Raw genomic sequence first — 22,132 nt, 5'->3', positions numbered from 1 at the left:
GTCGCCCTCCTCTGGACCGCCTCAAGTCTTCTTACGTCTTTCGCCAGATACGGTCTCCAAAACTGAACACAATACTCCAAGTGGGGCCTCACCAATGACCTGTACAGGGGCATCAACACCTTCTTCCTTCTACTGACTACGCCTCTCTTTATACAGCCCAGAATCCTTCTGGCAGCAGCCACTGCCTTGTCACACTGTTTTTTCTCCTTTAGATAAGAGCATTGCCCAATCCGTGGCTCGTCATTCCCCACTATACCGAAACCCATCCATTGATGAAAACTCTCATTGGTCACGGCACAGCATCTTCCTCTCTCTTCTCTAACAAAGGCAGTGTAAAAATTGACACCAGTGGTTCTTAAATCTATCCTGGGGTACCCCCAGCCAGTCGAGATTTTTTTCAAGATATCCCTAATGAAAGTGCATGAGAGAAATTTGTATACCTACTGTCTACTTTATGGGCAAATCTCGCTCATGCATTTTGATTAGGGATATCTTGAAAACCCGGATGGCTGGGGGGGGGAGAGTCCTCCAAGACAGGTCTAAGGACCACAGGAATAGAATATAGGCATAAATTTTCATGGAGTTCTGATGACATCGGGTCGAGCATTCCAAAGAGTTGGGGGCCCTGTGAAAGTGAGCATGTCGTTTTCCCGGATCGCGCTCACGTTTTACAATGATTCGATTCCACTTAATTGTATTATTATTTTCCACGTCAAGTTTTATTTTCTTTTCTAGGTAATGTCCCTGATGTCTTATGTTCACATTTTCCTAATTCTATGTTTGAGACGGTCATCGTACCTCTGTCTGGGGCTTCTCTCAACCTCTCCTTCCAGCCCCAATGTCTGCCGTGCAAGTCATGGTTTTAGCTTTCTCATTTTTACGTGGTGATGTTCTTTGCAGGTTCTCACAAATAATGAAACCATCTGCCATCTAACCTGACATTACCTATAATGCAATTGTTTTCACGTTTACCAGCTTAAATCTTGCCGCAATTAGGAGCTTAAATGATTCTTCTTGCTCTTCTGCACACACGATTAAATTGTTCGGTGACAAAGTCAAAATAATTTGACTGTAATGCAGATCGCATAAGCGATATAACAACCTGTGACAAAGGATTTCTGTAATAATATAAGCAGAAAGTCGTTCGCTTAACCTGATATTCACATATGCAGGCAAGCCACGGGAGAGGCTTCCTGTCTGATTTAATCTGTAATGTTAATAAACAGTAAAGGAAATGATGATTGCAAAAGGCACAAGTGGCAGGCTTTACACAGCACTTATTAAACGCTCTCAATAACACATTTATTTCATGGTGTAAGCAAAATGTTGTATTCAGCCATATTAGCCTTGGCAATGTGTAGGTCAGGGGTGGGGATTGGAACAAGGGCCACAATCCAGTCGGAGGCAGTGCATTTAAATAGATCTCATGCATATTCATTAGGGAAATCCTGAAAACCCGACTGGCCTGCGGTACTTGTTCCTCACCCCTGGTGTAGGCCAAATGAGTAACAGTGACATTGCAATGCAGTTATGTACCATTCATTTTTAAGGGACTGCAAATAGAGAGGGACCCATTTTTCGGAGGTTAAGAAGCTTATCTGCTGCCTAGTCTTACAACTGTGGTCAATTTTTCCCTTACTAAAGATATCAGCTTTCCTGTGAGATTTGTTAGTGAAATGTATAAGTGAATAATGAAATTGAGCGAGCTAAACCGGCCACTTTGTCCCCTTTCCAGGTGCAAAGTCAGATATTAATACATAGAAGTATAGCAAATGATGGTATATTAAGACCACATGGCCTATCCAATCCACTCATCCATATCATCAACCTTTATTAGCTTCCATTAATCCTTAGAGATCCAACATACTTGTCCCAACCTTTCTTGAATTCAGATATGGTCCTTGTTTCCACCAGCAAAACCAGGAGGTTATGCCACGAATTCGCCACTCTTACCATGAAGAAGGTTTGGATAGGTTCCTAAAGGTTAAGGGGATTGAAGGGTACAGATAGAAGTAGAGGCAGGTTATAAAAATGGTCAGGAACTACTTCACAGGTCATGGACCTGATGGGCCGCCGTGGGAGCAGACCGCTGGGCGCGATGGACCTCTGGTCTGACCCAGTGGAGGCAACTTCTTATGTTCTTAAGTATTTCCTCGGGTTACTTCCGAGTCTGTTCCCTCTCGCCTTCATCCTATGCCCCCTCATTCCAGAGCTTCCTTTCAATGGAAAGAAACTCACCTCCTGCGCATTTATACCTTGGATGTATGGAGGCTCATTGGTTTTATGGGATAGCTGGATGGACATTGAAGGAACTTAGGGAAATTCTGGCAGCTCCGCTAGTTGACCCTTTCAATACTTCTTTAGAGTTTGGAGTGGTCCCAAAGGACTGGAGAAGGTTGGATGCAGTTACTTCTAAAACAGAGATTAGTGAAGTTTCTGGATTTGAATGCATTACAGGCCCCAAGGCAGAATGGCTTCTTTAGAGACAGGTCTTGTTAGACAAATCTGATTAATCTTCTTAACTGGGTGACCAGAGAATTGGATAGAGAGAGAGAGAGAGTGCTAGATGTGGTGTACTTAGATTTTAGAAAAGCTTCTGACATGGTTCCACAAAGAAAAGCATTAAACTGAGTGCCCTTGGTATAGGCCCTAAAATGACTGACTGGGTGAAGAACTGGTTGAGTGGAAGGCAACAGAGGGTTGTGGTAAATGGAGCTCACGCTGAGCAAAGGGATGTTACCAGTGGTGAGACTCAAGGTTCAGTTCTTGGGCTAGTTTTTTTTTAACATTTCTAAGCGATATTTCTGCAGGGCTCTCTGGTAAGATTTGCCTCTTTGTGAATGATATCAAAATCTTCAATACAGTAGACACCCCTGATGGTGTAGAAAACATGAGGAAGGACCTAGTGAGAGTTGAAGAATGGTACGTAATTTGGAAGCTAAGAGAGTGGTTGATCCTTGGAACGAGCTCCCGCTGCAGGTGATCGAGGCAAACAGCGTGCAAGAATTTAAGAGCAAATGAGATGCCCATGTGGGATCCCTTAGAGGGTTAAGTCAAGGGAACCTGTCACCAGGAGTGGGATCCCTAGGATAGTAGACTGGGGGGTGGGTCAGTAGAGTGGGCAGACCTGATGGGCTATGGCCCTTATCTGCCGTTATCTTCTATGTTTCTATGTTTATATTGGGATAGACCAAAGGTCCATCAAGCCACAGTGGTCAATCCAGGTCCCAAGTACCAGACAGAAACCCAAAGAGTAGCAACATTCCAGAGCTGAGATTGTGATGTCATAATTCCACCAATGCCTAAGAGCCAACCTTACCAGTGATGTCACAATGACTCAATTGTCCTATACTTGGCTCACATAAGAACATAAGAGTTGCGTACTGGGACAGAGCGAAGGTCCATCAAGCCCAATATCCTGTTTCCAACAGTGGTCAACCCAGGTCCTAAGTACCTAGCTAGATCCCATGGAGTAAAACAGATTTTATGATGCTTCTCCTTGAAATAAGCAGTGGATTTCCCCAACACATCTCATGGCTTATGGACTTGTAACATAGAGGACTTTCTGGCCTAGCACAAAACCAATCTGTAATTCATGAAGTCACGAAGACTCAAACATAAGTCGAAGGCACCTAACAACTTATTTTGAACCTGGGTTAAGTAACTTGCCCAGAGTCACAAGGAGCTGCAGTGGGAATTGAACCCCATCCCCCAGGGCCTCAGCCCAGTACATTAGCGATGGATGGAGCTGAGACATCACATCACATCTTGCTTCTAAACCGCATAACCATTAATTCGACGCTGTTTACAAAAGATTATTAATGAAAATTACAAAAGAAAGCAGAACAACGCTAATCGGTCAGATATTTTGAAAAAAGATTGGGTTTCAACTGCATTCTAAAATGTTGATAAGAGGAAGATGTAAGCTGCAGTGTTCGAAGTTCTTTATTGTGAGAAGCAGCTTGGGATGCAAGTGTATGATCATGAAATGTCTTGCTTTTACAACCCTGAACAGATGGAAAAATGAAAAGGGCATGAGATCTTCTACTATTCTTGTAGGATGCTAGAAGAAGAACGAGAGGGCACTCTCTAAAGTTGAAAGGGGATAGATTCCGTACAAACATAAGGAAGTTCTTCTTCACCCAGAGAGTGGTGGAAAACTGGAACGCTCTTCCGGAGTCTGTCATAGGGGGAAACACCCTCCAGGGATTCAAGACAAAGTAGTTAAAGACAGGTTGGTTCACCCTCTCCAAGGTAGGGAGAATGAGAGGGCACTCTCTAAAGTTAAAAGGGGATAGATTCCGTACAAACGTAAGGAAGTTCTTCTTCACCCAGAGAGTGGTGGAAAACTGGAACGCTCTTCCGGAGTCTGTCATAGGGGGAAACACCCTCCAGGGATTCAAGACAAAGTAGTTAAAGACAGGTTGGTTCACCCTCTCCAAGGTAGGGAGAACGAGAGGGCACTCTCTAAAGTTAAAAGGGGATAGATTCCGTACAAACGTAAGGAAGTTCTTCTTCACCCAGAGAGTGATGGAAAACTGGAACGCTCTTCCGGAGGCTGTTATAGGGGGAAACACCCTCCAGGGATTCAAGACAAAGTAGTTAAAGACAGGTTGGTTCACCCTCTCCAAGGTAGGGAGAACGAGAGGGCACTCTCTAAAGTTAAAAGGGGATAGATTCCGTACAAACGTAAGGAAGTTCTTCTTCACCCAGAGAGTGGTGGAAAACTGGAACGCTCTTCCGGAGTCTGTCATAGGGGGAAACACCCTCCAGGGATTCAAGACAAAGTAGTTAAAGACAGGTTGGTTCACCCTCTCCAAGGTAGGGAGAACGAGAGGGCACTCTCTAAAGTTAAAAGGGGATAGATTCCGTACAAACGTAAGGAAGTTCTTCTTCACCCAGAGAGTGGTGGAAAACTGGAACGCTCTTCCAGAGTCTGTTAAAGGGGAAAACACCCTCCAGGGATTCAAGACAAAGTAGATAAAAGACAGGTTGTTCAACCTCTCCAAGGTAGAGAGAACGAGAAGGCACTCTCTAAAGTTAAAAGGGGATAGATTCCGTACAAACGTCAGGAAGTTCTTCTTCACCCAGAGAGTGGTGGAAAACTGGAACACTCTTCCGGAGTCTGTCATAGGGGAAACACCCTCCAGGGATTCAAGACAAAGTAAATAAAAGACAGGTTGTTCAACCTCTCCAAGGTAGAGAGAACGAGAAGGCACTCTCTAAAGTTAAAAGGGGATAGATTCCGTACAAACGTCAGGAAGTTCTTCTTCACCCAGAGAGTGGTGGAAAACTGGAACACTCTTCCGGAGTCTGTCATAGGGGAAAACACCCTCCAGGGATTCAAGACAAAGTAAATAAAAGACAGGTTGTTCAACCTCTCCAAGGTAGAGAGAACGAGAAGGCACTCTCTAAAGTTAAAAGGGGATAGATTCCGTACAAACGTCAGGAAGTTCTTCTTCACCCAGAGAGTGGTGGAAAACTGGAACAATCTTCCGGAGTCTGTCATAGGGGAAAACACCCTCCAGGGATTCAAGACAAAGTAAATAAAAGACAGGTTGTTCAACCTCTCCAAGGTAGAGAGAACGAGAAGGCACTCTCTAAAGTTAAAAGGGGATAGATTCCGTACAAACGTCAGGAAGTTCTTCTTCACCCAGAGAGTGGTGGAAAACTGGAACAGTCTTCCGGAGTCTGTCATAGGGGAAAACACCCTTCAGGGATTCAAGACAAAATTAGACAAGTTCCTGCTGAACCAGAACGTACGCAGGTGAAGCTGGACTCATTTAGAGCACTGGTCTTTGACCTGGTGGCCACCACGTGAGCGGATTGCTGGACACGATGGACCACTGGTCTGACCCAGCAGCGGCAATTCTTAGGTTCTTATGTAAAGCAGAAAAGTGCCAAAAGCAACTTTGGAAGACAGACAACCCAATTTAAACATGACTCGAGCCTCCACAGGAAGCCAATAGAATAGTGTCATAAGAACCTAAGAATTGCCGCTGCTGAGTCAGACCAGTGGTCCATCGTGTCCAGCAGTCCGCTCATGCGGTGGCCCTTAGGTCACAGACTAGTGCCCTAACTGAGACTAGCTTTACCTGCGTCCGTTCCAGTTTAGCATATTTCTAACCTCTGTATTCTGAATCAATCTAAGTCTAGCTATGTTTTTCGTAGTGCTTGTTAGATCGATAATGTTGTAATAATCGAGGAGACTCAGCAACAAAGATTGAACCAGAAGTTTGAAAACTCAAACTACGGTCTTAGAGTACGCAACTTCCCTTTCGCACCACAGCATCTATCTGATTTTTCATGGTTAGTTGCTGATCAAGAACAACTCCCAATATTTTGACCGTTGAATCTATCGTATACAGCGTTGAATGTATCCTGATTGATGGTTCATGGGCATGAGACCAGGTAGAGTGAATTTCCTGCGCAGTTACAGCGGCATCCACGTGGCAGTTTAAGTGATCTAATAAAGAGGATCGACCTGCAGACACAGGTGCTCACTTAGCTAGCAGATGAAGACAGAGATTTGTGGCTAAAGATAGGAAGTGGGCTCTGGATGAAATGAAGTGGAGGATTTGGATTCTCTCTGCCCAAGATGGCAGAATATAGAAGAAGAAGAGCTAATGGAGACATCTATGGCTGGCAACTGGCATATGTCCATGGCATGGGGCCCAGTGGATGGGCCAGATGGTCTTTTCTGCTGTCATGTACTATATTTACGAGGGGACTATTCATTGCAGACTTGTTCAAGAACTTTATAAATACATGTTGGCATTTCAACCAAGGTCAACCAAGGTCATCTATTATACCTGCCACTTAAAAAACTCTCAGTGCTACCTAAAGACTCATGAGAAACCCTGGATCGGAGACACAGCTAAAGCGAGTCTTTCGAAGAATGCGTTTTTTAAACTAATTGAGCCAGTCAGCCATGCTGCAAACCAAGTGAAGTCTCTCATCATCTCTACAGTTGCCCTGAAGAAATATCTGCAGGTGGTCAGCTGGAAAATCCCTGGCACAACTGATGAGCTATTCCAGCAAACACTGCTGAGCCCCAGTGAAAAAGTCGCCAAGGCGTACAGGCAGACAGCACGGACAATTGACAGACAAACAAGGCATGGATTTCAGCCCCCATGGGTAAGAAAAAGCTGCAGAGACATTGTTCAAGGGGCAGTTAGCATCTGCTCAGGTCACAAAGGACAGGCTGCACTGCTTCTGAGTTCACCCCCGCGTAGCTGTCATTTGTAGAAGAAATCAAATCGATGGAAATGACCGAGAGGAGGATTGGCTCAGGCCATCCCTGAAAACATGAAGCTACCTAGTCAGTGGTGTGCCTAGGCTATGTGACACCCGGGGCCGATCATTTCTTCACATTTTATCTATTTTTATATTCCCAGGTTACAGTTTAATATTCACTCTGTTACAATATAACATTGCATAAGGTTACACCTCTCCAACCCCACAAGAGCGCTGTGGTGTAAACAAAAAAGACTTTTCCTCTCTCTGTTAGGTCCTGGCTCAAGCTCGCTTAGGCATTGATGGAATGAGGCATTATGACATCACAATGTGAGCTCTACAATGTTGCTACTTAGGATTTTAAAATGTTTGAGGCTTGTGCAGACGAGGACGGAGCTTAGGCATTGGTGGAATGAGGCATTATGACATCACAGTCTCAGCTCTAGAATGTTGCTACTTAGGATTTTAAAGTGTTTGAGGCTTGTGCAGACGAGGACGGAGCTTAGGCATTGGTTGAATGAGGCATTATGACATCACAATCTGAGCTCTTGAATGTTGCTACTTAAGATCTGAAAGTGTTTGAGGCTTGTGCAGATGAGGACGGAGCTTAGGCATTGGTGGAATGAGGCATTATGACATCACAATCTGAGCTCTAGAATGTTGCTTCATGTGATTTGAAAGTATTTGAGGCTTGTGCAGACGAGGACGGAGCTTAGGCATTGGTGGAATGAGGCATTATGACATCACAATCTGAGCTCTACAATGTTGCCACTTATGATTTTAAAGCATTTGAGGCTTGGGCAGATGAGGACGGAGCTTAGGCATTGGTGGAATGAGGCATTATGACATCACAATCTGAGCTCTAGAATGTTGCTACTTAGGATTTTAAAATGTTTGAGGCTTGTGCAGATGAGGACGGAGCTTAGGCATTGGTGGAATGAGGCATTATGACATCACAGTCTCAGCTCTAGAATGTTGCTACTTAGGATTTTAAAGGGTTTGAGGCTTGTGCGGCTGAGGACGGAGCTTGCAGGAATGGGGCACGGACAGGAAAAGATCTTGCTGGGATGGGATGAGAAGATGAGTTCCTGCGGGGACGGGGAATAATTTGCCTCCGTGTCATTCTCTAGTGGTTAACAGCCTGTCTATCACTGCCAATTGGATGCCCAAGCTGCACCTGGACCGTGTCAAAGTGTTCAGAGGGAGTTTGGTTGGTTAGCGCCACTGAATATCCCTCCGACCAGCACTTATTTGGTGTCTTTGAATATCAGGATCTCTTTTGCTTCTTGTTTTAGATCTGATTTATTTCCTGCCACTCTCTGAATAATGTGATGTTATGAAAAAAGAGTGTGCACAAGTTAATGAAGGACACCGAAGGTCGTGTGTATTGTGTTTTTTTTTGTCAGTAGGTGTCTGAGATTGCTAATTATATTTTTCACATAATTAGAACTAATCAAGGGAGAAGCTTTTCAGAATCGCTCTTCTTTTCATATCTTCCTGTTCCAAATAGTCGAGGAGCTCAGATGAGAAGAGAAGGGGCCGGGGGGGGGGGGGGGGGGATCAGCTGCAAAGGTTCCTGCCACAAGTCAACCAATTTCTGGTGGGGGCCAGACTGTGCCTGCCTGGATGTTAGAGTTGACAGCTCCATGTTATTAGGAATCCAAATAAGAGCAGAAAACCACCAAGTTTGGGACAATCAAATCGAGCTTTCCATATTGTTTCATCCTGGATGGGCCCTGAGTAGGGTCACCAGACGTCTGGGAAAACCCCGAACATGTCCACATTTTAGAGGACTGTCTAGGTGTCCTTACAGATTTCCAAAACCCGGCACTTTGTCCCAGTTTAGGAAGGCCTGGAGTTTGGGGGTCGCGTCTGAAGGGCCTCCAAGCATGCGCAAATGCAGTGTGATGATGTCATCGCTTTGCCTCCAGACGTGGCCCTGAGCTCGGGGAAGAGGAGACAAGGTAGGTTTAGGGGGCGGGGCTGAGGACGGAACCAGGCGGGGCCATGTGTCCCTTTTTTGGTACAACAAATGTGGCAACCCTACCCCTGACACAGGTGGTAGCCACTGAAACATGGTCCATGCCAGGTGCTCAACTTGATTGTCCCAGACTTAGATGGTCCTTGGTGGGTTTTTGCTCCCTTTTCTACACTCATCAAGTAAATAAATTACCCATTTCTGGATTTACCCTGCCTGCCTTTATGAGAACTCTGAGCCTGCTGCTTGCTCATGTTCCCACAGGGAGACATGGCCATTTGAAATGGTATGGGAAATGCAATATTTCTCCCAAGGGAGGTCAGAATGGTTTACATTAATTTATTTAGATACTCAAGCATTTTCCCTGTCTGTCCAGTTGGGCTGACAATCTCTCTAATGTACCTAGAGCAATGGGGGGATTAAGTGACTTGCCCAGGGTCACAAGGAGCAGAGCCGGGTTTCAACCCACAACCTCAGGGTGTTGAGGCTGTAACTTTAACCACTGCACCACACTCTCCCTGTTCTCTTATTGGTTGGGATGAGAGCCTTTCAGCAGCCCCTCATATTGTGATGTCATAATGCCTCATTCCACCAATGCCTAAGAGCCAACCTCCTTGGTGATGTCACAATGGCTTGGTTTCCCTATACTTGTGCCCTATATTTGTACGGTGGCGGCGAAAAGGGCGAACAGAATGCTAGGAATGATAAAGAAGGGGATCACGAACAGATTAGAGAAGGTCATCATGCCGCTGTACCAGGCCATGGTGTGCCCTCACCTGGAGTACTGCGTCCAGCACTGGTCAGCATACATGAAGAAGGACACAGTACTACTCGAAAGGGTCCAGAGAAGAGCAATTAAAATGGTTAAGAGGCTGGAAGAGTTGCCGTACAGTGAGAGATTGGAGAAACTGGGCCTCTTCTCCCTTAAAAAGAGAAGACTGAGAGGGGACATGATTGAAACACTCAAGATAATGAAGGGAATAGACTTAGCAGATAAAGACAGGTTGTTTACCCTCTCCAAAGTGAAGAGAACGAGAGGGCACTCTCTAAAGTTGAAAGGGGATAGATTCCGTACAAACGTAAGGAAGTTCTTCTTCAACCAGAGAGTGGTGGAAAACTGAAACGCTCTTCCGGAGTCTGTCATAGGGGAAAACACCCTCCAGGGATTCAAATAGGGGAAAACACCCTTCAGGGATTCAAGACAAAGTTGGACCAGTTCCTGCTAAACTGGAACGTACGCAGGTGAGGCTGGACTCATTTAGAGCACTGGTCTTTGACCTGGTGGCCACCACGTGAGCGGACTGCTGGGCACGATGGACCTCTGGTCTGACCCAGCAGCGGCAATTCTTAGGTTCTTATGCTTTTGCCACATTGAAATGAGAAATGTGGAATAAGTTGTAAGTTTCATGGCTCCACATCATATTTGTTTATTTATTCAATTTTCTATACTATTTTCCTAGAGGAGCTCAATGGCACGGGGACAAATGTGTCCCCATCCCGTCCTCGTGAGTTTTGTCACTGTCACTGTCCTGTACACTCTGTCTTAATCACACAAGCCTCAAATGCTTTTATGATTTTAAAGTGTTTGAAACTTGTGCAGATGAGGATGAAACTTGCAGGAATGGGGCAGCAAAAGATGGGAAAATGAGTTCCCGCAGGGACTGGGAAAAATTTGTCCCCATGCCATTCTTTACCCAGAACCTCAGTTTAATGTGGTTTTAACCCTAAAATGACAAGACTCCCCTTCATTTCATTTTTTTTTCCTGTGTTGTGAAGTGGATAACCTTGTTTAGAAATGCTGCTCATTAGATGCGCAAAAACCATCACTTGGACATTTATATTGAACAAACATCTAAATCCTGCTTTTACAAAGTTGGGATATACAGGTCTAAACTTGAAAAATGGGCATCGGGCAAGGGATCCTGGTCTGGATGCATTTTGGGCAGGTCCAGAGTGGGTTGTGAATAGATGAAGTTCATTCCCCATTTTAGAAAGGGAGGGGCATGTCTATGTACAAAAGGATCAAAGCTGGATGGATTGGTTTTTAAAATTTGCACTCCACCTAAAACTAAGAGGGTTACAAAAACAGATGCATTAAAAAGTCATTTACGAACAAATGTGTAAATTAAAACTTTGAAACCAAAACATGAATCCTCAAAGAGCTGTTCTTAGAAAAGTTCGTCTTAAGGTTGAAAGCCCTGAAAAAACCATCGTTATCAAGAGGGAAGCCACCATCAAGCAGCATTATGGGGTAAAGACTTGGAACAACTGCTCGTTCCTAGTGCCTACTACTTATAGGGAATTCAGGAAGCGCCTAAAAACACATCTGTTCTTGAGGAAGTACTTAGGTAATTGACCTATACAATCTTAGCCCTCAACAAATGATCTCTAACTCTGAACTCTGAACTCCACTCGACCTGTGACCTCTTTAATCATTGTGAACCGCAAAGAACTTCATGGAGCTGCGGTATATAAACTGTTATTATTATTATATATGCACGTAGGGTCCGGTTCTCTATAGGTCGCCTAAGAAATTGGTATCGACTGGTACGGAGCTAAGTGTGATTCGATAAAAGGTGCACTTTGCGCTGCTTGAACGCTGTTATGGTATCGCTAGGCGTCGTAACGTTTTGGCGTACCGTATTTATGCCGAGGCCTAAATGCATACACCTAAGTTAAGCCCACAACAGTCACCTGCTCTAAGAAATGCCCACTTATAGGTAGGCGCTTTGGAGAAGACGTCTAACTTCTAGAGAATCCCACCTGCCCAATTAGGTGCCTGTCAATTAATGCCAATTATGAGGTGTTAAGCGACAGTTATCGGAGTCGATGAAGCCTACATCCGTCGGGATAATTCGTTTTTGACGCCATGTCCCAGGAGCCTTTTCCACAGTGCTGGACCTGCCGATGTCTCTGCAAAGGGAATTGTGGCTGGTGCTGGTACCGTTTTATCACCTCCAGAACCTTACAAAGAGCACGGCACATCGCAGGCCGCCACTGACGTGCTCAAATCTCCCTTTCCTCAGAATCAGTTCACAAGGGCTACCCAGGACAACTGGGGGCACAAGACCCCCCCCCCCCAAGTAGCTGGTGCCCCTCCTTCCCAAACGGGATACTGGAATGTGTTACAGCTCAGGAATAATGCACTTTACCTCAACGCATGCATAGGACTTTTGGAGGGAAATCAATGGAAAGAAACCCTTACGTTCTGCCACAGAAAACGTATCTTTATGAGCCCGTTTTGACCCGGTTCTAAAATGGACACATTGTACTCTGGCGTGAACCCATCTTAATTGGCTAATGAGCTATTAACAAGCAACTATTCATGTTAGTTGGCATCTAGCTGCCATGGCCATGGAACAGGCAGGGGCATCTCAGGGCTATTCGGAAAGGCTGTGTGTCTTGTTCCAACGTTTCAGCAGCCTAAGTTCTACATTTTAAAATAGGGTAAAAACAGATAATACAATTATACATAACTTTAACAAAATAAACCTACAAGATTAGGCAAACGGTACGAGTGGAAAAAAGGGGAGAACTGGAAAGTAAGATATAAAGGTATAAACAAAAGAGCGGGATTAAAAACAAGTCAGTGGACTTATAAGAACATAAGCAGTGCCTCTGCTGGGTCAGACCAGAGGTCCGTCGTGCCCAGCAGTCTGCTCGCGCAGCGGCCCATCAGGTCTAGGACCTGCGTAGTAGTCTTCTGTATGTACCCCTCTATCCCTTCAATCCTTTTTTTTTTTTTTTCACCTTATCTATATCCTTCTAACTGTACCCTTCTTCATCCTATATCTTCCCTATCTATATCCCTCAATAACTTCTTCTTTCAAGAAGGACATTTACACTTGAAAAGAAATGTCTGAAGAAAAGATTTAAATTTCTCAAGACAGGTTATCTCTCTTAGAGCATTTGGTGCCGAATTGCAGAGGGTTGGGGCAACTACTGAAAAGATAGTGTTTCTTCTAGTGTTAATAGGGTTCAAGATTGGGATTGCAAATAAATTTTGCTCCGAGGAACGAAGAAAACGTGATGTAGCATAGAGTATCAAAAATGTATGAATGAATTCTGGCTGTCCAGTGTTTCTCGTTTTAAAAGTCAATAATAGAGTTTTATGATGATACAGTGATGGATGGGAAGCCAATGGGCTTTTATCAGAAGAGGAGTTATGCGGTCAAATTTTTTGGCCTTGTAGATGACTTTTACTGCTAAACATGAGTCTCTAAAGGGTGGGTGAACTTTCTAGAATCGCACTTAACACCGATCTTGGACCATTTCTAGAAACCAGCCCCAAGTGATACTTCAATGTCTGTTTCTCCGTGTGTGTACATCAGGAGATCCCGGACATCTCCGTTTGAGCTGCTTTATCAAGGGACATCTGGATTTAAGATTTAACGTGTGATGAATTTAGAGTAATCCCAGTCTTGGGCTTAGATGCAAGAAGGCAAGCAGGACGTGGAATGGCTGTGGTTCTGAACAGTCGAAATGTGTCACTCTTTAATAGTCTTCCTTAATGTAGGTGGCTCATAAAACAGATCAAGGATTATCCCTGCGTTTACAACACTTAAGTCTGATTGTTTTAGATTCTGAAGTTCATAAGAACATAAGAGCTGCCATACTGGGACAGACTGAAGGTCCATCAAGCCCAGTATCCTGTTTCTAACAGTGGCCAACCCAGGTCCCAAGTAATAAAGCAGATTTTATGCTGCTTATCCTAGGAATAAGCAATGGATTTCCTCAAACCATCTCAATAATTGCCTATGGACTTCTCTTTTAAGAAATGATCCAAACCTTTTTTAAACCCTGCTAAGCTAACTGATTTCACCACATTACCCAACAATGAATTCCAGAGTTTAATTACATGTTGTATGAAGAAATATTTTCTCTGGTTTATTTTTAAATCTACTACTTTACTAGCACTGCTTTCAGACCAAGCAAGACCTAGCTGCCTATACTATTTCTATTTCAGTTTAAGAAAATGATTATAATCCTTCTTGATTGGTCTAATTGCATTCCTGGGAGTGTTTAAAGAAATCAAGCTCCTCTTAGTCACAGCTTTTATTTTAAGTCTGAATGAAACCAGAAACCCCGCTGTTCAGAAGCGCATTGAAACATACAACGTACGACTTTGGAAAGACAATTCTTAAAACCTGCTGGGGCTCGTACACGTTTATTCAAAAAGTGTAAGAACATATGAAATAAAATCTCTGTAGACAAAAATGAGGGAACCCAGGAATGAGACAAATATGGACAGAACAGAGGAGAGAATCTGCTAACTGCTACTTTTTAAAAGATTCCTATAGTATCTGGTGTTTGAAAGAATTACGAAAGACGCATTGGAGGTTGATGATCGCTTAAAGAAGAGCTTGCAACAGAACCAGAGGTTTAAAATTCTGGGAGATGACAGAACAGAGGAAGCTTTTGAAAGCCACAGAGCTTGTAACAAGGAGTGAAGGGAGAAAGGAGGCAGCTACAATCACCCAAGAAAAGAGCAGTGCTAAAGACAGAGTAGCAGAAAGGGTGGTAGATGTGTGGAACAGTCTCCCGGAAGAGGTGGTGGAGATAAAGTCTGTGTCTGAATTCAAGAAAGCCTGGGATAGACATGTGGGATCTCTCAGAGAGAGGAAGAGATAATGGTTACTGCAGATGGGCCATTTGGCCTTTATCTGCCATCAAGTTACTATGTTTCTATAACCATAAAGCTCTATGACCTCACAATGCAGGTGTAAAGAGCCTTAGCCTATAGGAAGAGGAGATGCAAATGTTAAGAGCCTTAACCAATAGGGAGAGGAGGAGATAATGGATGCTGTGGATGGGCCATTTGGCCTTTGCCTGTCATCATGTTTCTATGTTACTAAAGTTCTATGACCTCACAATGCAGGTGTATAGAGCCTTAGCCTATAGGAAGAGGAGATGCAAATGTTAAGAGCCTTAGCCAATAGGGAGAGGAGGAGATAGAGGATGCTGTGGATGAGCCATTTGGCCTTTGCCTGCCATCATGCTTCTATGTTTCCCTTCCTTTTCCTCGGCTTTATTTCTCCTTTCTTATTAATAATTGTAGTTCTTTTTCCTGGATTTTATGTTTTATTAGTGTCGACCACTCAGAGGAATTCTCAGTGAGGTGACATATCAATTTTTGAGAAATTTGGAAACTTGGAAATTTGATATGGAAGCGTTGAGACATTTTATCTGATTTTGCATGAAAGGAGGGTCAAATTCTGAAGAATAAAGTTCAGATCATATGTTTTTGAGAAGCAACGGTGAGCCATATTCCAATGTCTACTCTAGACCCTTGTTACTTAGCATTTTTCATGTTTTTCTTTATTGACAACCTTTAAAAAGTTAACTAATCAGACAACTAAATTATATTTATTTGCTGTTGAACCGTACTGGCATTCGGCAGAATAGATTGGATAAATTTCAGGCGATATGAGCACCATATGCGAGATAGAGGATGCTGGGAGGCTGATTAAGAGTGTTTGAGAGACATGGATAAATGGGAGGAGCTTGAGTCTACATTCTGCTTTAGGGAAATGGTGGGGGCGGGGGGAGCTTACAGGAATGGAGGGAGAATTGTCATTCTCTATAAGAGAGCTCTGTTTGTATTGGCTTGGGCCAGCTATGGGCTGATTTGAGGAGGCTGTGCTACTTAGTAGCTCCTGAACACAGAGAATCTGGAAGCCTTCCTTCTGATGTTAGAGCAAAGGTGTCAAAGTCGGTCCTCGAGGGCCGCAATCCAGTCAGGTTTTCAGGATTTCCCCAATGAATCTGCATGAGATCTATTAACATACAATGAAAACAGTGCGTGCAAATAGATCTCATGCATATTCAATGGGGAAATCCTGAAAACCCGACTGGATTGCAGCCCTCGAGGAGGGACTTTGACACCCCTGCGGCTTTGCAAAGAGAAGTGCGGCTGGGAGGAGCCAGCCAGAGGAGGTAAACACCAGCAGGAGGCAGGAATTTGGGACACAGTACAGAGGGAAGGATGACCAGGGGTGTGTTGGGACACAGAAGGGAGTTGGAGGGTCATATTGGGACAGGAAGGGAGGAAGAGGGGACACACTGGCATAGAAAGGGAGAAGCAGGGTCACGTTGGGACACAGAAGGAAAGTAGGGAGCACAAACTTCGGGCAAAGAATGGAAAGAAGAAAGAAAGGAGGGAGGGAGCATGAACTTGGGACACAGACTGGAGGGAGGGAGGGAAAGGAGCACGAACTTGGGATATAGGATGGAAGAATGGAGGGAATGAGGGAAAGATGCTGAGGTGGGGAGGGAATAGAAAGGGAGAAATATTGGTGATAGGAGAGGCGTAAGGTACAGATGCATGGGGAAGAGAGAGATGACAGGGAGAAATGTTGGATGTGGCGGTGGTGGAGAGGGAAGAGTGGGACGGATGAAGGGCAAAAGTAAGTGTAAACCTTCTATCTTTTCTTTCTATTTAAATTACAGTACTTTATTTTGAGGGCTGTTTCTTTAATGTTTAATGTTTTTATAGTCTGTTTACTGTACAAGGATCCGAGTTACATACAAATTCAGTTTAAGAATGGTTTAAAACATGGAACCCGTTCTTTACCCGGGGACTATAACTTTTACAGATCATGCTTTAAAACTGGATTGAGACTGTCCAATCAGCACGCATTATTTCTTAACAATCAGGAGGCTGCTTTCATCAACCAATCACAGTCCAGATGTCCAGGTAACAGGGCAGCTATAAAAAGCACAAGCGTTTTGGGTTTCATACACTTTCTGCATCAAGCACGAACAAGAATCGGAACCTGACATTGGAGGAGTGTGTTTATGTGTCAGTGATGAGTGAGGAAGAATTTTCATGCCACTGGATCACCAGCATAGTCAGCTACAGTCACAGCATGGCAATAAGATTATACCAAAAAAGAAAGTGACGGGTTCAGTGGCAGACAAGCCTCAAGCCGGTCATCCATGTGCATCAACATCACACCAAGACTAGACTTTGACACATTTCATTAATCATTCACAAGTTGACCACACCTCAGTTACTGCATCAGTGGTCAGACGAGTGTCATGCAAGTATCATCTCATCAACAGTTTGTCACCAGTGCCTGCAGTTTGGTCTACAGGGCTGCAAAGCATGCAACAAGCCATTGATGTCTGACATTCAAAGGAGCAATCAAATCAAGTGTGCATTTCAGCGATGAAAGCACCTTCTGCCTGTTTGGTAACCAAGCCCATACCTATGTGAGGTTTCCTGAGTGCCTCAACCTGACTGTGAAGCATCCTTTGAAGGTCATGGTCTGGGGCTGCATGGCTGCCAGTGGCATCAGACGTCTGCACATCATCGATGGAATCGTCAACCAAGTATATCACAATACTGCAAAAGTGCATGGTGCCAGTTCCTGTTCCTGTTCCAAGACGACAACTCACCTTGCCATCGCTCCAAACAGGTGATCAACTGGAAGCAGCAGAACAACATTGAGTCACCAACTAGCCTGCCTAATCTCTGGATCTAAATCTGATCTAGAACTTATGGCACAAGGCTTTCTGGGAGATTTCCAAGAGACATCCAATATCCATGTGAGTTGATTGAGTCACTCGTTAAAGCCTGGAACTGCGTTATCACCCATGATCACCTCATCAACTGGTTAACTCAATGCCGACAAGGTGCAGAGAGGTGATCAAGAACAGAGGGTGGTCCACAAATATTTATCTAAATAGGAAATGGCTAAGAGAAACCAATCTATTAAATAATGGACATCAGTATGAGCCCTTCGAAAGTAAACGAGGGATTATGGGCTCATAGGTGACCAGCAGCAGACATAAGTCTAAATAAGAATTGCCCCTTACATCATTTAGTCCTTTTCAATATAACCACTATAGCCAGTGTGAATATAGAATAAATGCCTTTTTAGCATTACCATCAAGGGAGAAGACAAAATGGAAAATAATATAGAAAAAATCATGAATATCATCAATAAACTCCCCAAATCGTCACAGTGTATGAGGTCCTTAAAGTGCAGGTGCTCTAAGTTAAAAACTTCATGCTGGATAAAATTTGTTAAAGTCTCTTAATAAACTGAGAACATAACTAAATACATAAAGAAAAAATGAGAATTCAGGCGGAAATAAATGAAGAAAAAAATGCTAAAAAGGTTAGCAATGAGTACAAATATAATTCATAAGTTAAAGTTTATGGCACCACTTTATATTGTGAAAAATTCATCATATGCTGCCCTGGAGGAATTAGTATCACCACTCGACAGAGTTGCATTTCATCCGTCAACGCCATCTCTCCAAGCGTGAGGGACTCCAACCATTGCTTTTTTCTTCATCTATTTATGTATTTAGTTAGGCTATTCTTATAGAAACATAATGGCAGATAAAGGCCAAATGGCCCATCCAGTCTGCCCATCCATAGTAACCATTATCTCTTTCTCTCTCCCTTTTGAATTTAGTACCCTCTGTCACCTTCCACTCAACCAGTTCCTGACCCAACCCATCACTTTGGGACCCATCCCAAGGGCACTCAGTTTATTTATTAGACATCTGTTTGGAACAGTGTCAAAGGCTTTGCTAAAATCTAAATCCTCTATCCCAGTGATTCCCAACCCTGTCCTGGAGGAACACCAGGCCAATCGGGTTTTCAGGCTAGCCCTAATGAATATGCATGAGAGAGATTTGCATATGATGGAAGTGATAGGCATGCAAATTTGCTTCATGCATATTCATTAGGGCTAGCCTGAAAACCCAATTGGCCTGGTGTTCCTCCAGGACAGGGTTGGGAACCACTGCTCTATCCAATTCGCTGGTCACCCAGTCAAAGAAATTGATCAGTTTTGTCTGACAAGACCTACCTCTAGTGAATCCATGTTGCCTCCGGTCCTGTAAGTCACAGGATTCCAGAAACTTGACCATTCTCTGTTTTAAAAGTGTTTCCATTAATTTGCTTATCACAGAAGTCAGACTTACCGGCCTGTAATTTCCCACTTCTTCCTTACTTCCACTTTTGTGGAGAGGGACCACATCTGCCCTTCTCCAGTCCTCCAGTACCACTCCTGACTCTAGAGACTCGTTGAAAAGGTCAGTCAACGGAGCTACCAGAACTTCCCTGTTCCTTCAATACCCTCGGATGTACATCCGGCCCCATTGCTTTGTCTACCTTTATTTTAGCTAGCTCCTTCTTATGTTCTTATATTCAAGTACCTTCTTTGTCTCTAGCAAACTCATAATCTAAGTTTTTCTTCCTGGGTCATTGGAGGGTTAAGCAAGGTGAGATGTGGCCTAGTGCTACACCTGCTGCCTCATCAACCTGAGGTTGCGGGATTGAATCCCAGCGCTACTCCTTATGACCCTGGGCAAGTCATTTAATCCTGGTTACAAAATAAGCACCTGTATATGTATCTATGTAAACCGCTTTGAATGTATAGAAGTCACGTTTCCTTTCTGCAGAGTCAATTGAATCCAAGTCCCCTGGTTTTCAGCCTTCTGCACTAACCATTACGTTACTTTTCCAGGCTGACCACCTCCACCTGCTGCCTTTCCTCTTTCTTCTTTTCGGAGGTCAGTGTCACCCTCCCATGTGTTTTCCCTGTCTGTGCACTGAGGCAGTATGTCACACCGGGCTCACTGGGGCTTTTTTTCCAGGCACTTCTTGGCGAGACTTATCCTCCCAAAACCTAATTGATCCGCTGCTTGAAGTAGCCTAGAAGCAAAATAAATTACATAAACGTCACTCGGCTGAGAGCAACAGTGACGAGACGAAAGCCTGCACTCATCCCTTCTGTCTCAGAGATGGTAAACAGAGGCACTTACACCATCAACAGCCATCACCACAGAGTCACCATGAGAACACGAAGCCATCACTGTTCCACTGACAGATGCTTCCTGTACTTGCTGAGCACAAAGAGCCTGGAAATAATACATCGAACAAAGTCCAGCTGTATGGATTTCCTTATCTACAGGGGTGAGTGAGGGGCTCTGCCTTAGGAACCTTAGCCTTGCCTTTTGCACCGAAGAGATGTGCTAGTGGGATGAGGTTAGATCAGCGCACGGATATGCTCCTCAGAATTTTAAAGATTTTAAAATATATATTTGCTAAAAATATACATGCACAAAAAGGTGGTTTTTTTTGCAGATACTTTCCGTGAGGCAATAAGCAAAGCAAAGAGTGACTGGGCAGATGTGCCTGTCTCCCCACCCTTTGCAGGTTTTTCACTCAGAGAATAGTTAAGCTCTAGAAAGCGTTGCCAGAAGTTGTGGTAAAAGCAGATAGCATAGCTGGTTTTGAGAAAGGTTTGGCCAAATTCCTGGAGGAAAAGTTCATAGTCTGCTTGCCCTGGATTGGTCGCATGGAATGTTGCAACTCTGGGGATTCCGGAATCTTGCTATTCTTTGGGATTTTATATGGAATGTTTTAGCCAGGTACTAGTGACCTGGAATGGGCTACAGGGCTTGATGGACCTTTGGTTTGACCCAGTAAGGCTATTCTTCTGTTCTTCTCTCAGTTAAACTTTAGCAAGCCATATGTGAGTAGGGTGTACTGCTTCTCATACATTCAAGGTATGGCTTATCGGGGTTTTGTGTAGAGCATTACCTGTATCTCCTGCCCCTACTTTGTAAATTTTTCTCTCAGTTGGTGCCAGTGTTCTCAGTCGACAATTTGGCAAGCCGATAAACACACACTATGCTGTGATGACACTACCAGGGAACAAGCTGTGACACTACAGGAGAGAGCAACTAGTCAGGAACCATGTGCGGAGAGAGATTATTACCGTAGGTTCCAAGAAACAACAAGGCAGAGGAATAGCCCAACCGGGCTCAAGTAACTTGATTAAAAAGAATTTGCCTCTACACATTGCACCTGTAGAGAATGACACGGGGACAAATTTGTCCCTGCAGGATTTATCTCCATCCCTGTCCCATCCCTGCAAGCTCTGTCCTCAACTACAACTTTTAAAGGGATAAATGCTTGAGTACCCGAATAAATTCATGTAAACCGTTCTGAGCTCCTCTGGGAGAACGGTATAGAACAGTGTTTCTCAAACTATTTTAGCTCTGGCATACCAAACGGAGCAAATGCTTCTCGTGGCACATAACCAAAATTATAAAATAGCAAAACCAAGAGAAAATGTAATTTCAAAGTCAAAGTTCTTTAAGCTAGGAATGGGTAATTGTAACAACCGTGAAACTAAAGTACTGCTAGATAGAATAGAATTGCTAATCAATGTGATGGATGTGCTTGTTTTTGTCTGCATATTAACTCAAAATGTGGCTCGATAGTTGACCAGCAAACATGCATTTCATCATCCACCATCTGTCACAGCTAAAAATCCAAGTTCGCAAAGATAAGAAGATCCAAATGGTAGCAAAGCCTTGATTGCTTTGTTGCTCAAGTTAGGATAACCACTGTATCAAAAATTAAAAAAATCACTGGCCGTTAGTTTTCAAGGACCAATCACGTCAAAGAATGATGCTTGTCCTTTCACACACAGACGCTCATAACACTGACAGACTCTTGTGAACACAATGTACATGTCATCTTTTTTAGGTTATAATCCCTTCAGGGCATTCATCGGGCCCAAGTGGTTTAAGGCCCCTCCTACTACAACCTGAGCCAATCAGAGCCTCAGGCCTCTCCCCGGATGCACCGGGAAGGGGCCTAAGGCTCTGATTGGCCCGGATTCCTAAGGCCCCTCCTATGGGGCGTCGGGCCAATCAGAACCTTAGGCCCCTTCCCGATGCATCCCAGATTGTGAGCCCACCGGGACAGACAGGGAAAAATACTTGAGCAACTGAATAAATCCATGCAAACCATTCTGACCTCCCTTGGGAGAAGGTAGAGAAAATTGAATAAATAAAAATAGGGACTCCCACAAGAGGGGCCTTAAACAACTTGGGCCAATCAGCCTCAGGCCCCTCAGGCAGCTGGGAGGAGGGTGTCCACGT

The 22,132-nt window shown here is 44.0% G+C and overlaps 1 protein-coding gene across 1 annotated transcript in view; it reads right to left on the bottom strand.

The window, feature by feature from the left end:
* SRRM4 (serine/arginine repetitive matrix 4) overlaps positions 1-22,132 on the bottom strand; it is a 153,619-nt gene that overhangs the window by 104,744 nt on the left and 26,743 nt on the right. The gene's annotated exons all lie outside the window — the stretch shown is intronic.

The sequence above is a fragment of the Geotrypetes seraphini genome, chromosome 8 (genome assembly GCF_902459505.1).
Source record: "Geotrypetes seraphini chromosome 8, aGeoSer1.1, whole genome shotgun sequence".
Taxonomy (NCBI): Eukaryota; Metazoa; Chordata; class Amphibia; order Gymnophiona; family Dermophiidae; genus Geotrypetes; species Geotrypetes seraphini.
The sequence above is the reverse complement of the archived record's forward strand: the minus strand, read 5'-3'. Positions and strand labels throughout refer to the sequence as shown.